The sequence below is a fragment of the Podarcis melisellensis genome (assembly GCF_964234715.1).
Source record: "Podarcis melisellensis genome assembly, chromosome: 6".
In the NCBI taxonomy this organism is placed as follows: Eukaryota; Metazoa; Chordata; class Lepidosauria; order Squamata; family Lacertidae; genus Podarcis; species Podarcis melisellensis.
In genome coordinates, this window is record NC_138538.1 from 67,739,467 (window position 1) to 67,753,192 (window position 13,726).

Genomic DNA, 13,726 nt, shown 5'->3' on the forward strand with positions numbered 1-13,726 from the left:
GGAGCAGAAACGTGGGCTAGCACTCATGAAAACATTTGTGTAAAACAGAAGTCCTCAACATAACACTTTCATGGCTAAAAAAATGGGGCATGCAGGAAACAATAAAAGATTTGGGATTGACTGAGGACTCCTGGGCAATTCCTTGGAGCAAGTAATATCAGTGGCAGTAGTGGAAGTTGCAACTTAAGCTGATGATCCAATAAATTGGGTGTACAGGGCACACCTGGGCTAGTGATTTTTAGCCAGGCACATTTGCTGTGGCTTTTCCCAAAGGAAGGAGATGGATTACCAGATTGGGAGGTTTACAGGGCTGCTGCAGCCTTTGTGAAGAGTGAGGATTTCCTGCCTTCAGGCTTTGCTTGGAGTGATGATTTCCTTGCTCACTCCCATCTTGTTCACTGAAGACCAGTACATATGCTGTCCTAGCAGGGTAGGAGCTATCATCCTGTGATCTTATCCCCTATTGCATCAGTGGAGTCTGCAGTGCATATGGCACCACAAGACACTGATGTGTTTGCTTCCAATGCCATTGTCACAAGACCATGGAGATTCCATACTACTCAACCATCCCGGTTTAAGTGGGACATCCCGGAATTACAAAAAACACCCCTGCTTCTGACTGGATTCCCAGCATGTCCCATTTTTGGTCTGATGTTCTGGTATGAGTCAGCTGGCTCTAGGAGAGCTCGGGACCAAGAAAAGAAACATCTCAATTTGGATGTTGAAAGGTGTGGGATTCACCAAGTCATTGCTAAGTCAGTGCTTCCTGTCCCAGGTTGTGGTTCAAGCAGATCTCACACCAAAAGGTAGAAATTGGTAAAAATTCACTAGAATCAAGAGGCACTTCTGGAAAAGGGAGTTACTATGACCCTTCTCACACATTAAAAACATGTATGAAGGGGCCATAGACTCCCCCCCCCCAGGGTTGTGCCCTGCCTTGGACCACAGCATTTGCCATGTGTGAAGGAAGTATCAGAATCAACCCTCAGGATTTTGCTGCAAGACTGTGAAAAGATATTGCAGAGCTGTTGTCGATTAGTGTTGGCAATACTGCACTATATGGATCTATGGTCTGCATTGATATAAGGCAGTTCCTATGCTCCTCTTCATAGCTGGCACTTGAGGACCATGAGAAGGTCCCATATTTGTAGCAAATGACACACAGAGAGCTTCTCTGTGAGAGTGGGAATCTTGGACCAACTAGGATCACCCCTCACATGGAGGAGCTCTATGTGTAGGAGTGGGCTACCCTCATGCACACTTTTAATATTTGAAGTGATTTTTTTTTAACCCCACTTTAGGGTCCTGCTCACATTTCTCTGACCCTCCTATTGCACCACCAAGAAATTACAAGGAAGTCCTACAGCTATTGATATTTCTGTTCCAAACTCAATTCTCACCATGCTGGGAATGCTCTGGCTAATTGAACAGTTAGCTTTACTATTCTATAGTTTAGGGGCACAGACTAACGAAATACAGCACATTTTTGCCAGAACCTTCGCTATGCTCTCTGCCAAGTTTCTTTGAAATGCCCCCTCAGAACTCAAATTATATTAAGTTGTTGGTGGGAGAGGTAAATGAGATTTGTTCCCAGAAGACCCATGAACAGATCTCTCCCCCCCCCAATGCAAAAGCAGTTGTTGAGGATACTGAATTGGAGTCACAGCACTAGGGATTAATCTGGATTGCCATGAAAGCTGCTGTGTGTGTTGTGCATGTGTTTTCCTCAACCAGGACTAGTAGCAACTTTGGGAAGGATGTCTTTCATCCTGGGAAAACAGTGCCAGGAAATGGGCTAAATCCACCACAAATCATGGCTCTCATTCCCACCAGCACCTGTTTTTACTTTCTTTATGTGTGTTGGGGGTGGGGAGAATCCCATGGAAATTGGAATGGTTTTCCTGACTTAATTTGGTCCTTAAAAAACTGGTCTACTAGCAATACTTTTGAAGGATGTGGTTTTTCCCCAATGGATAAAAATTTAGTACACGTTAGGAGCAATGGGGACGTGCAATGAAAAAAAACACCAGGTACTTTTAAGCAGGGTGTGGAAACAGATAAACGGATTCACTATGCTAAGCAGTAGCTATGGGATGAGTGGGAGCCAGATTCTTATGATGGGAGGCTGGACAGAGAGGTGTGAATCCCCAAACCCCTGCTGCCAACTGGTGGCCGGCGCAGACTAGGTTGATGCACTAGTTTTCTATTTGCTGCATGCAGTGTCCCATCCAAGGGAGGGGAAATGTCCTCATCATAGCACTCCTTGGCACAACCCGGGCTTTGTCAAGAAAGGGATCCCCTCCCTGAATCCTGTTTCCGCTGGGAAGTGTAATTAAACCACTGTCTCAAAGTTCCAGTAATGATGAGTAGCAAACACTGAAACCAGACCCCATTATAGCACAAACAGTAGCTGCACGCACGCAGTTTTGAGAACCAACGCAGATTTTGCCAGGCACTTTGTGTTTCTTTCTTTCAGTAACTGTACTTTTGTTTTGATGCAGCCCTTAGAGATGCAAAGATCAGAAGGCATTCCAAGTCAGATAAGGTTTCGTCCTGGAAGATATTTCCAGAACGAGAGGAAACATACAATCATCTCATGCTTTGTGCAGAATTAATGACTTTTGAATTCCGGATCTTTAGTCATCAGAACAGGATATTATTGTTATTGTTGTTGCTGTTGTTAGGGATTGAATAATACAATGTTCTAGTTTCTAAGGAAACAAGTTTGAGAAAACTAAGTTTGTAAATGCTGCATCCTCAAGAAAATGATTATAGCGTTTGTCTCCAGGGCATCGTTACAAAGTGCAATTTGCATTTAAATTTCTATAACCCTTAAGCAACAAGATTGTTTGTTTATAAGTATGGATACGATCTTGCAGGTTTCTGGATGGTGCTTGCCCATTCTCAGGGATTTAGCCCTGTCCCGTCATTTTGCTGCTTATGAAGTTTGCTCCGCCGACTGCCATATGCTGTTAGCAATTTTGTTTTGTTTTACTTTTGGTATTGTCTTCTCTTATGCAGCCGAGCTTCTGTTCAAGCCTGAGTGCATCATGTGTTTTTCATTAGTGAAAGCCTTTCATTCTGTTTCACACATGGCAGCAAAAAGAAAAAGGAGGGAGAGGCAAAGTTGTTGCAACACCATGTGTTGCAAACTGCAAGATTTCGAAAAAGATTGATACATCTGTTTTGCACCTGAGGCTTCAGCCAATATCGGGTGATCAATCTGGGGCCACAGTAAGAAGGGGAAGGGGAAGAAGATGCTGATCTTCGTTTGTATTTTAATTTTTCTCACCCAAAACAAATGTATTTGGATGAGATATTGGCACTTTTACAGCTTACAATTCTCCTGACAAATGACACAGCTGACCAAAGATGAAAAGATCCTAACGGCCCATTTCTGATCTGAGAATATGTGTCTGAATCTATAAAAAGCTAATAACACTGGATACAAGTCCTCAAGACAATCAACACGAGCTTTCATTTCCTTCAGTGAAATCAATGCTGACTTGTGATCATGCAGGTGTTGATTCTCTGTCTCCTCTGCTATCCACCTTTTCCCTTTAATCTCTTGCATGTGTAATTATTTTAATGAAATTACCACTACAGTTCTGCAAGCTCTGATTGTGTTCTACACTGATTAAGAGGCAAAAGAACCTCTTCATAAACAAAGCATTTCATGATTTGGAACTGCCATGCTTATCCAAGGAAGCAGAGAACTTTATGTAAGATGAGGGAGAGTAGAACAGGATTGAATGATAACTGGGCATTGTAAAACCAGCATTTTCTAGTGAAAATTAGTTCACCAGTTTTGATTTTTACAGTTATTGAATTAACACTGTTCCATTTACAGTGGTACCTCAGGTTACATACGCTTCAGGTTACAGACTCCGCTAACCCAGAAATATTACCTCGGGTTAAGAACTTTGCTTCAGGATGAGAACAGAAATCGTGCAGTGGCGGCGCAGCAGTAGCCGGAGGTCCCATTAGCTAAAGTGGTGCTTCAGGTTAAGAACGGACCTCCAGAATGAATTAAGTTCTTAACCTGAGGTACCACTGTATATACAAATAGAACTGTGCTATTTCAATAACTGTAAAAAAAAACCCAACCATTTGTATTTTATTTAATTATTTCTACATTTCTACATTTGCGTGACCAGGCAGCGACTGCCCCAGCCCCCAGGGACCACCAGAAAGGAATAATGACTCATTGCAGCATGTTATGGAATTAAAAATTGGCCACAACTTGATTAAACTTTCAACTTTCCTTTACATCTGATGGGAGGGTGTTCCACAGGGCAGGCACCACTACTGAGAAGGGCCTCTGCCTGGTTCCCTGTAACCTCACTTCTTGCAGGGAGGGAACCACCAGAAGGCCTTCAGCGCTGGACCTCAGTGTCTGGGCAGAATGATGGGGGTGGAGACGGTCCCTCAGGTATACTGGGCCAGGGCTGCATGGAAGGGAGCCCAGACTTTCATCACCTCCAGCTCATAACAGAGCATATGTTTTCTTCTATTTCTTCTTTTCCTTTCTTTTTTCCTCCTCTTTTGCCACTGTCTATAGTGAGGGCTGCAGTAAAGCATCTCTCAGCTGCCTCCTGAAAGCCATCTTTTAATTACCTGCAATACCACAGACATTATGCAGTTCTGGGACACTGTGAAGAAAATTGCAACTCTCCTCCCTCAGTGGCACTCATACTTTTTTTGTGGTGACAGCCATTTTATCTACCTGGTGCTTTGGAATGATGCTGGCCCCTAGAGGACAATCTCCAAGAGGGTTTCTGTTGCGACTATAGCAGGTAAGCCTCGCAATCATACTCATTTGAGTCCCAGGTAGGTCCCTCATTCATTCCTCTCCATTTCAAAATGAAACAATCTTAACCAAAGGACTGCCATTCCGTTCAATTTTTCATTCACTCATTCCAAAACAAATGCTAACCCATGCCTCAGATTTCAGTTCAGGTAAAAACAGGTAGCAGTAGCTTTAAAATAATATCAGCGGTAGCCAGAGCATGTAGACTTTCTGAGGAGCCATCAAAAAACAGCTTGTGTGCAGGTAGCTGCCTTGTTCATAATGAATGTCTTTTCTTCCGTTATGTTTGAAATTATGAACTAGAGAGAGACAGAGAGAATTCTTCTGGGTAACTACAAAGAAAAGTATACTGCCGGGCTGCTTGTCTGTGAGGTTTCCTGTACTTTTCATCAATATGCTTTAAGCCTGACCTAGAGGGTCTGCTTCAGTTGATGGAAGAAAGTAATTAAGTCTCTGTGCTCATTACAAACTATGTAAGCTCATGAGCTTAGAATGCCCTTTGAGCCAAACAGCCTGCTAGTTGTATGACAAAGACTTCTGAGATGTAGAGTTAACAATTAAGAGACAGCCGATGCTGTCTCTCATGAGGTGTGATGGGCAATGAAGTATTGTAATCCCCCAGTCTATTTGAAATAACACCACAACTATTCCAACTCTCTCCCCAGCCTCTCTGCCCTCATTTTCAATACTTACAAATCCCAAGTCCATGGCTGAGGTAACTTCTAAAGCTGATACAGGACGGTGAACTAGGATCAGTTCCAATCTGCCATGACTTGGTATAGTAAGTCAGGTCACTAGTCTCTTGGCCTCAGCATTCTTGTTATTCACTTAGAACAAAGCAAACTTTGGAAATCTGCAAGCTAAAATAAACTTACATTATATATAGTGCTTGCAGGATTCAGATTTGAGGTGGGACAGAATTTATCTTGCCTATGTTCTTCATAAAAGTCATTCTGAATTTTAAGGAATACTAATATGACATTACCACTGACTCAAGTAAGGACGCAAAAGTTTCTAGCAACTCCGATTCTTTGGCTATAACTGTTTTGGGCTTTTCCAAAGCCTCTGCCCCCAGTCGTAAATATGGCAGAAAGAGGCTTATTATTATTATTACCCAGTGTTGTCAGGCTATTTCACAGAGAACACCTTGTTGTCAAGGCAATGCAATGAGTAGAAAATTAAGGTCCTGGAGGCCTTGATGAAATAAGCACTTTCAAAAGAATAACCTGTCTCAGAAACATGAGTTCTTACAGTAGAGGGGAAACAAACCATATACTATCTAAAATCCAAATAGACTTAAAGGAATGATCTCATTGTGCCCAAGGACTTTTTACATAGGGCAGTTACTTTTCTTACTTTAACCCACCACAAAACATACTTAGGCAGCCTCTATTGTTAAACTATTTCAAAAAGCTCAATGTAGGGCTGCCCTTGAAAATTGTTTGAAGCTTGCAACCAGTGCACAATGGAAAAGATTGATGGGGTTGACAACTCGCCATATAACACCAATTCCTGGAGAACTGCAGTAGTGGCCCATTTGATACTGAACCCAATTCAAGGTCTTGGTCTTGACACATCAAGCCCTTAACACCTTAGTACTCAGTCACCCGAAGAAACACTTCTTGCTGTCTTGTCCTGCCTGGGAGCTAAAATGTGCTGGGAAACTTATCTTTATGGTTCAGTCATTTACTGCTATTAGTGTGCAAGAGGACATTTTCAGCGAGGGCACCCCATTTGTGGAATAACTTTCTCCTGAAGGTTCAGCTCATCATCATCTTATTAAATTAATTAAATTTCTATACTACCCTTCCAATGATCACAGGGTGGTTTACAATATACAAAAAAAAAAACCATACTAACAAATGAAAACACCACTTCACCCAAACCACACAAACAATTTAAGAAGCCCTGGATTGTATAATTTAAACAACAACCCAACAACATCTAAGCTGTTTACTGCAATGTAACTATATTCCTAGTGAGCATGACTGTTTAGTGCACAATGCTATATCAACTTCTATTTTGGTGTAATGGCATTAGAAACATAAGCACACATGAAAAGCCCTGCTGCATCAGAGCAAGCAGGGCCAGTCCTATCATTAGGCAGAGTGAGGAAGTTACCTCAGAAGGTGTGGGGAAGATGGACCTATGCATGTCTCATGTGTTCCCTATACACTGTAAGCTAGGCTGGTTGAGGTGCAGTGGAGCATACTGCTGCATTGCTAGCATTGAAATGCTATCTTGGTTGGCCTTTGTACATGGAATAGCAGGAGGCAGCATTCTGTCCTTTGCCTCAGGCGGCAAAATATCTTGACCAAAGGCCCATCGAGTCCAGCATCTCATAGCACCTGCCAGATTCCTATGAGCCCACAAGCAAGAAAAGTGCAACAGAGATGGAAACGGCATTAGGCTGTTCATTATTATAATTAACAGCAGTGATCTCCATTTATTATGAGAAGAAGATACAGAAAAGTAATCCCAACCCTAGAGTGTACTAGGGGAAAAAAGAAATGACATGAAGTGATGCATCTGGGAAAGACGAGAAGGGTTTACTTTTTTAAAAAAAGAAGCCATTTTGGTATGCATCCAGTTAGCTTTCTGTTCTATTGAGCACCGATAGTTACCTCAGCAGATGACTCTCTGCACACACTGAAGTTTAAACCACCTCTGCAGCCTTGTCATTTCAATTCTTCACACTGTTGTCTGTGTATTTTAACAGTCTTATCTGCAAAGCCGTCTGCAATGATGGAATTCTCTGTGGCAAACCTCGCGGGCGAGTCAAGGGGGCGCTCGGAAAAAAGCAACAGCCGCAACAACTGCCTTCTGCCAACTCGACAGCGTGCAGTCAGTGCCGTCACCAGGATGCGGATGATCAAAATATATCAAGATCTTCAAAGTGGGGAGGTGCTTTGAGGCCACCGTGACAGTTTACTGTTTAAAAACCTAATAACTGGAAGAGAAAAGAGGAAGAAAACTCAAAATATTGGGATCGAGATGGAATTAATTGCAGGAAGGCCACTGTTCTTAAAAGTTCAATTGTCCTACATAATAATTGCATGCACTTTAAGATAACAAAAAACACACAATGGGTTTCCACCTTCATTTGAAAGACATTATTATTATTATTATTTATTCATTTATTGCATTTCTGTCCCACCCTTCCTACAAAGCAGCACAGGGTGGCAAACATGTCAGTATTAAAACAATACAACTAAAACTTCAATAAACAGTTTAAAATTCCTAAAGCCAAATCTAAAACTAATAATTCCAGGCTTGCCTAGGACAAACCTTTCAGCCATCAGATGTCTGGGTAAACAGGGGTGTTTAAAAGTTTATCCTGAAAGTCACTAGAGAGGGCATTCCACCAATGGGGAGCCACCATCAAGAAGACCCTGCTGTGAGTCACCACTAAATGGTCAGCCCTCAGTGGCGGCTCCACCAACAGGGCTTCCCTTGCTGATCATAGAGCCCAAGATGGTTGATACTTAGGAAGGCATTATTTTAGGAGCTTAGAGCCCCAGCTGCTTAGGGATTGTTCATAGGGACTTGTTCCATGTAGGAGAGACTGAGCCAGTATAAATAGCAACTGAACAGGTAGAGAAGCGATGTCTCACATCTTGTGGATATTTGCAGGGATTTTTACCTTTTGTGGTACCTGAGGGCACACTGGAACTCACAGGTACCACATTGGCTCTGCTGTAGGGAATAGAAATTCAAGGCATATTTTAGATGGCTGCTACTATGTAAACACAATTATTGCTATGTTTTGAGCCACCTGCCAAACTCTGTATTCAAGACTTACCTTCTTTGGAATGCATTACAACAGTTTAACAGTTCCAAATGAATGATGATGAGGGATACATTCAAGTTTGAAGAAAAAGGAGCAGCCTCCACTGTGGTCTAAACCATCGAGCCTCTTGCTGATCAGAAGGTCAGCAGTTCAAATCCCCACGACGGGGTGAGCTCCCATTGCTCCGTCCCAGCTCCTGTCAACCTAGCAGTTCGAAAGCATGCCAGTGCAGGTAGATAAGTAGGTAACATTGAGGCGGGGAGGTAAATGGTGTTTCTGTGTGCTCTGGTTTCCGTCATGGTGTCCCATTGCACCAGAAGCGGTTTAGTCATGCTAGCCACATGACCCAAAAAGCTGTCTGTGGACAAACACTGGCTCCCTCGGCCTGAAAGCAAGATGAACACTGCAACCCCATAGTCGTCTTTGAGTGGGTCATTTACCTTTTACCTTATGTGGAACAGATGAACAGCAACCACTGATGGGAGTTCAGAAGAGCATCCAAACACAACCAAAGGGTTTTTGTTTTGTTTTTTACAATAGCTGCACTATACTTGCCAGTAGTGACCACAGCCAATTTACCCACAAGCTCACTTAATGCCTAACACTGTGAAGTAGGCAACGGGGGGAGGGGGACGACATCTTGCCTTGACCAATTTAGCAGGGTCTAGGGAGCAAATCATCTAGCACCTATGAAAGGCAATGACTACTCCCACACTGCTGTACTATGGGCTGCCATTTTGCACTGCACTGACAAGCCAGGGAAGGAGCACCTTTAACAGCTCCTCTTCTAATCCATTCCCATGCCAATCAAGCAGACGCCATTCCACAGCTCCCCTTTCTCTCTCAGCCTTGGCTCTCCTTACCAAGAAAGTGGGGCAAAGCTGCTCCTTCCTACAGTGTATGTTAGTCTATACCCAATGAATTACAAGCTGCCTCAGTGCTGGATCTAAATTATTGCACCCTGATAAGACAAGTACGCTTTACCATGGTGAACAGGATGGACTCGTCTTGCTGCAATGCTGCAGCTGTGTTAACAATGCTCAGCAAATGGAGCTGGAAAATGCAAATGACTGAGCATGCAAATGACTGCTCACGTGATGGTCCCACATGGGCAGCCAAATGCATTGTTACTTCCAAGTTTGTCTGCTGGCATAAGATCACAGTATGCCCAAAAAGGAAGCTGTTGTGCAGGAAAGTTATGCTGGCTGTATATAACATGCAAAGAAGGAAGCCAATGGGAATTTGAATATAAATGTATAAGCCAAGAGCACTGCAAAGTTCTAGGAGTTTTGAGGTTGCTCTTTGAGGAAAAAAAGAAAGAAACAGAATGCTATGAGGAGTGCTTGTATGCCCCAATACAATCCGAATAAGCTTGCGGTGCATAATTTGTTCCACGTGCTTCATGATTTCTCTTGATGTAGGCTCAATCTATCTGCAACATGTATTTAAAGGGTGGATGGCCTGGTGTGGGAATATACAAATTGGAAGAAATTCCTTGGTGTGCGGCAGGTGATAGAGGTGGGATAATTGACAACAGCTGCTTCATTTAATAAGGACTGACATGACTTCCTTAGAGCCAACAATTCTAGATTGTGAGGAGGTTTTAAGTGATGCATAAATGGATAAAGAGGCCTAGAGACAACAGAAGGAGGAGATGGCACTGCAGGGCTAAACAAGGTTTAAAGGAGATCAAGTGAAGCTTCTGTTAATCAATGTCAGCTGCCTTCATACTTTACACATGTGTTGTTGTTGTTTAGTTGTTTAGTCATGTCCGACTTTTTGTGACCCCATGGACCAAAGCATGCCAGGCACTCCTGTCTTCCACTGCCTCCCGCAGTTTGGTCAAACTCATGCTGGTTGCTTTGAGAACACTGTCCAACCATCTCGTCCTCTGTCGTCCCCTTCTCCTTGTGCCCTCAATCTTTCCCAGCATCAGGGTCTTTTCCAGAGAGTCTTCTCTTCTCATGAGGTGGCCAAAGTATTAAAGCCTCAGCTTCAGAATCTGTTCTTCCAGTGAGCACTCAGGGCTGATTTCCTTAAGAAATCCATGGGTCCCCACACCTTATCACCACTACCACTCACCACCTGCGCATTCTGCCACTACCCCCTGTTAGGATTGTCCTACTCTCGTGTAGGACCCTGGCAGAGACACATGCCTGACTGGCATGTTCTCTCCCTCCTGGTTGATCGTTTGGGAGCTTCAAAAGCTTTCTTCAGCCTGAACATCACAGCAAATAATACCAAGAAGCATCAGCACACTTAGGGATCCACAGAGTATTCACAGTTTGCATAACAGAACTCAGTAGCACAGCATTTTGGCTAATCTACTTTCATTTACATATAATACACTTGGAGCGTTCTGACTTAGCTCCTTCCTCTTTCTCATCAGACAACAAAGAGAGAAAGAACAAAGGACAATGGTCCCACTTCACGGAACACAGTAACACGAAACATCCTGTCTCTGTCACTTCCCACACTGTGGAATGAAAACATACACTGCCATGTAATAGACAACAATCCCATGACTGCAAACATGGAGAAAGAATCCTATCACCCCCACCCGCTCAGGGGTGGAGGTAGTGGAGTGCAGTGGGGACGGACTGCCATGGGTGTCACCACTGATAGGAGTGACAAAATACCAGACGGCACTCACTGCGGGGCCTGCAGCACACCCAAGCCACACGTCTCTCCTACGCTGCCACACACTGCCACTGATGCCTGGCTGCCATTGCTACCCCTACCGTGCACCACCAGCACCATGTGCCGCCACACACCTCTGCCGCTACAAAAAAACAACAAAAGTAAAATCACCAGTAAAAGCAAATATTTAAAATTTAAAGAAAATAAAAAAACCAATGAACTGAAAACCAGATTAGAACACACACCAATATTCTACATGCCTGAGTAGGGCTACCTAAATAATAATAATAATATATATTTTTAGTAGGTGCTGAAATGATACAGTGAAGGCGCCCGTCTGATGTTAATAGGCAGAAAGTTCCAAAGTGTGCCGATATAATCCTGGCTCTCCTAAGAGTATGCAGTGAAGGGGGAGCCTCCAAGGGGGCTTTGCATACCCTCCCCTGCTGTCTAATTGAGGAGAGCGTGTCATATAATTCCTAACCTATTTTGTTCTTGCAAGCCATGGGCATAGAAGGGAAAAAACAGATTGCTCGAAAGCTAATATTAGCCTGGTAACACGACACCATCATTTTATTTCTATCAGCTGGAAGGATGTCACACATGCTCTTGTAAGGAAATGTGCTTTCCCTCCCCACCCCCCTCCTCCCCACCCCCCACCCCATTCACCACAAAGATTTAGCCAGAACCTGCAATGCTAGCTCTTTGCTGGAAGGAATAGTTCAGGAGCTCCACTGCTGTGTTATTATCTGGGATCTATTATGTTTTACATTTTTCAAAAATCTTTAAGCTAGATCTTTGACATTCAACTGCCTATAAAGACATACACCACCTGATGGGAGGCTTTGATGTGCATTTTGAGGATTAAATAATCTAGATGGAAGGCAATGTATCTCCAGCCAAGAAGAAAACCATGGAGGAAATTTTGCCCCCTGCCGTTTAGCACCACTGGCAGTCAATACCTTTTAGCTTACCCTCTAAATTTGATTTCATACATATTTACAGACTATTTCTCCCTCTCTTACTACTAATTCTTTTGAGACCAAATTAAGAACAAAGATAGCAGGAAGAGGCTTCATCAAATAAAAATGTAAATATGCTGCATCTCATTTGCAGATGAAGAAGCTTTATTTAAATATTTTCTCAAACGGAATATCCTCGCCGCATCATTATCACTTGCAACTGAAGAAAAGTAATAGCCTAACAAGCCAGAGGAAACCCACTGGGATTGCAGGGGGACGTATGCATTCTGGTAGTGTAGTTTAACACACACACACACACACACACACACACCGTTCCCCCCCCCCCAATTTTATGCATCTTCAGACAAGAAAAAGAGAGCCAGGGAGAAACACTGAAGATTCTGTATCAGCTCATGGTGCCTAACCTCATTATGATGCAGATAGAATTAAAGGATTATCATTGTTGTTATTTTTTTAAAAATAACACCAAGTGGCTTTTTGTTTTCTTGTATGTTAGGTGCCAATGGGTAATTTGGCCTGTTAAGAATCTGGGATCAGTTAAAGAATATAACAGCATTTAAAAGAGTGTTTGGGGCTGTGCTCATTTTGCTAATACAGATATTTTTTAAAAATAAAATCATACGTCTGCCTCTGCTCGAGATACCTTTTGAAGTAAAAAATAAAATAAAAATACCCAGTATCCCTGAACAGAACCAATAGTAGTCTAGGACATCGCTGCAAATATTAACATTATTAAAGTAGTCTAGGACATTATTAAAGTAGTCTAGGACATCGCTGCAAATATTAACAGTTGCAATATTGCAGCTAAAGCAGGAAGAGACTAACACAAATGGAAAGGACTACACGCACTGACACAGGTCAGTTTAAGGGTTAACCACACTATGTAATCAGGGAAAGGGAAAATACTATTGACAGCCCTTCAGATCTTCCCACTTCTTCAAATGAAGACCTAGATCTTTTCTAGATCTGCACAGGACAAGTCTTTGCTCATGGAACAGGCAGGCCATCCTGGTACAAGCAGGTACAAGTTCTTTCCGAAAATCTAGATTCTCACCTTGTTTTTAGGCAACACAACTAGAGGTAATTCTGATATACAGTGGTACCTCAGGTTACATACACTTCAGGTTACATACGCTTCAGCTTACTGACTCCGCTAACCCAGAAATAGTACCTTGGGTTAAGAACTTTGCTTCAGGATGAGAACAGAAATTGTGCTCCGGTGGCAGTGGGAGGTCCCATTAGCTAAAGTGGTGCTTCAGGTTAAGAACAGTTTCAGGTTAAGAACGGACCTCCGGAACAAATCAAGTATTTAACCCGAGGTACCACTGTAGCTATAGTGCAAAGCTTTTGTAGCAAGGATACAGTGGTGCAAGCCACTTCCTTTGGTATAGCGTGTTCTCCTTCAGGGAGAGCACGTGTTGCGGTGGGGTCTACTGAGCCACCCCTTTGTTGCTGGGTAAGTTCTCCAAGATGGCCAGGGGGCATTGATTGGATTGCCAAGTT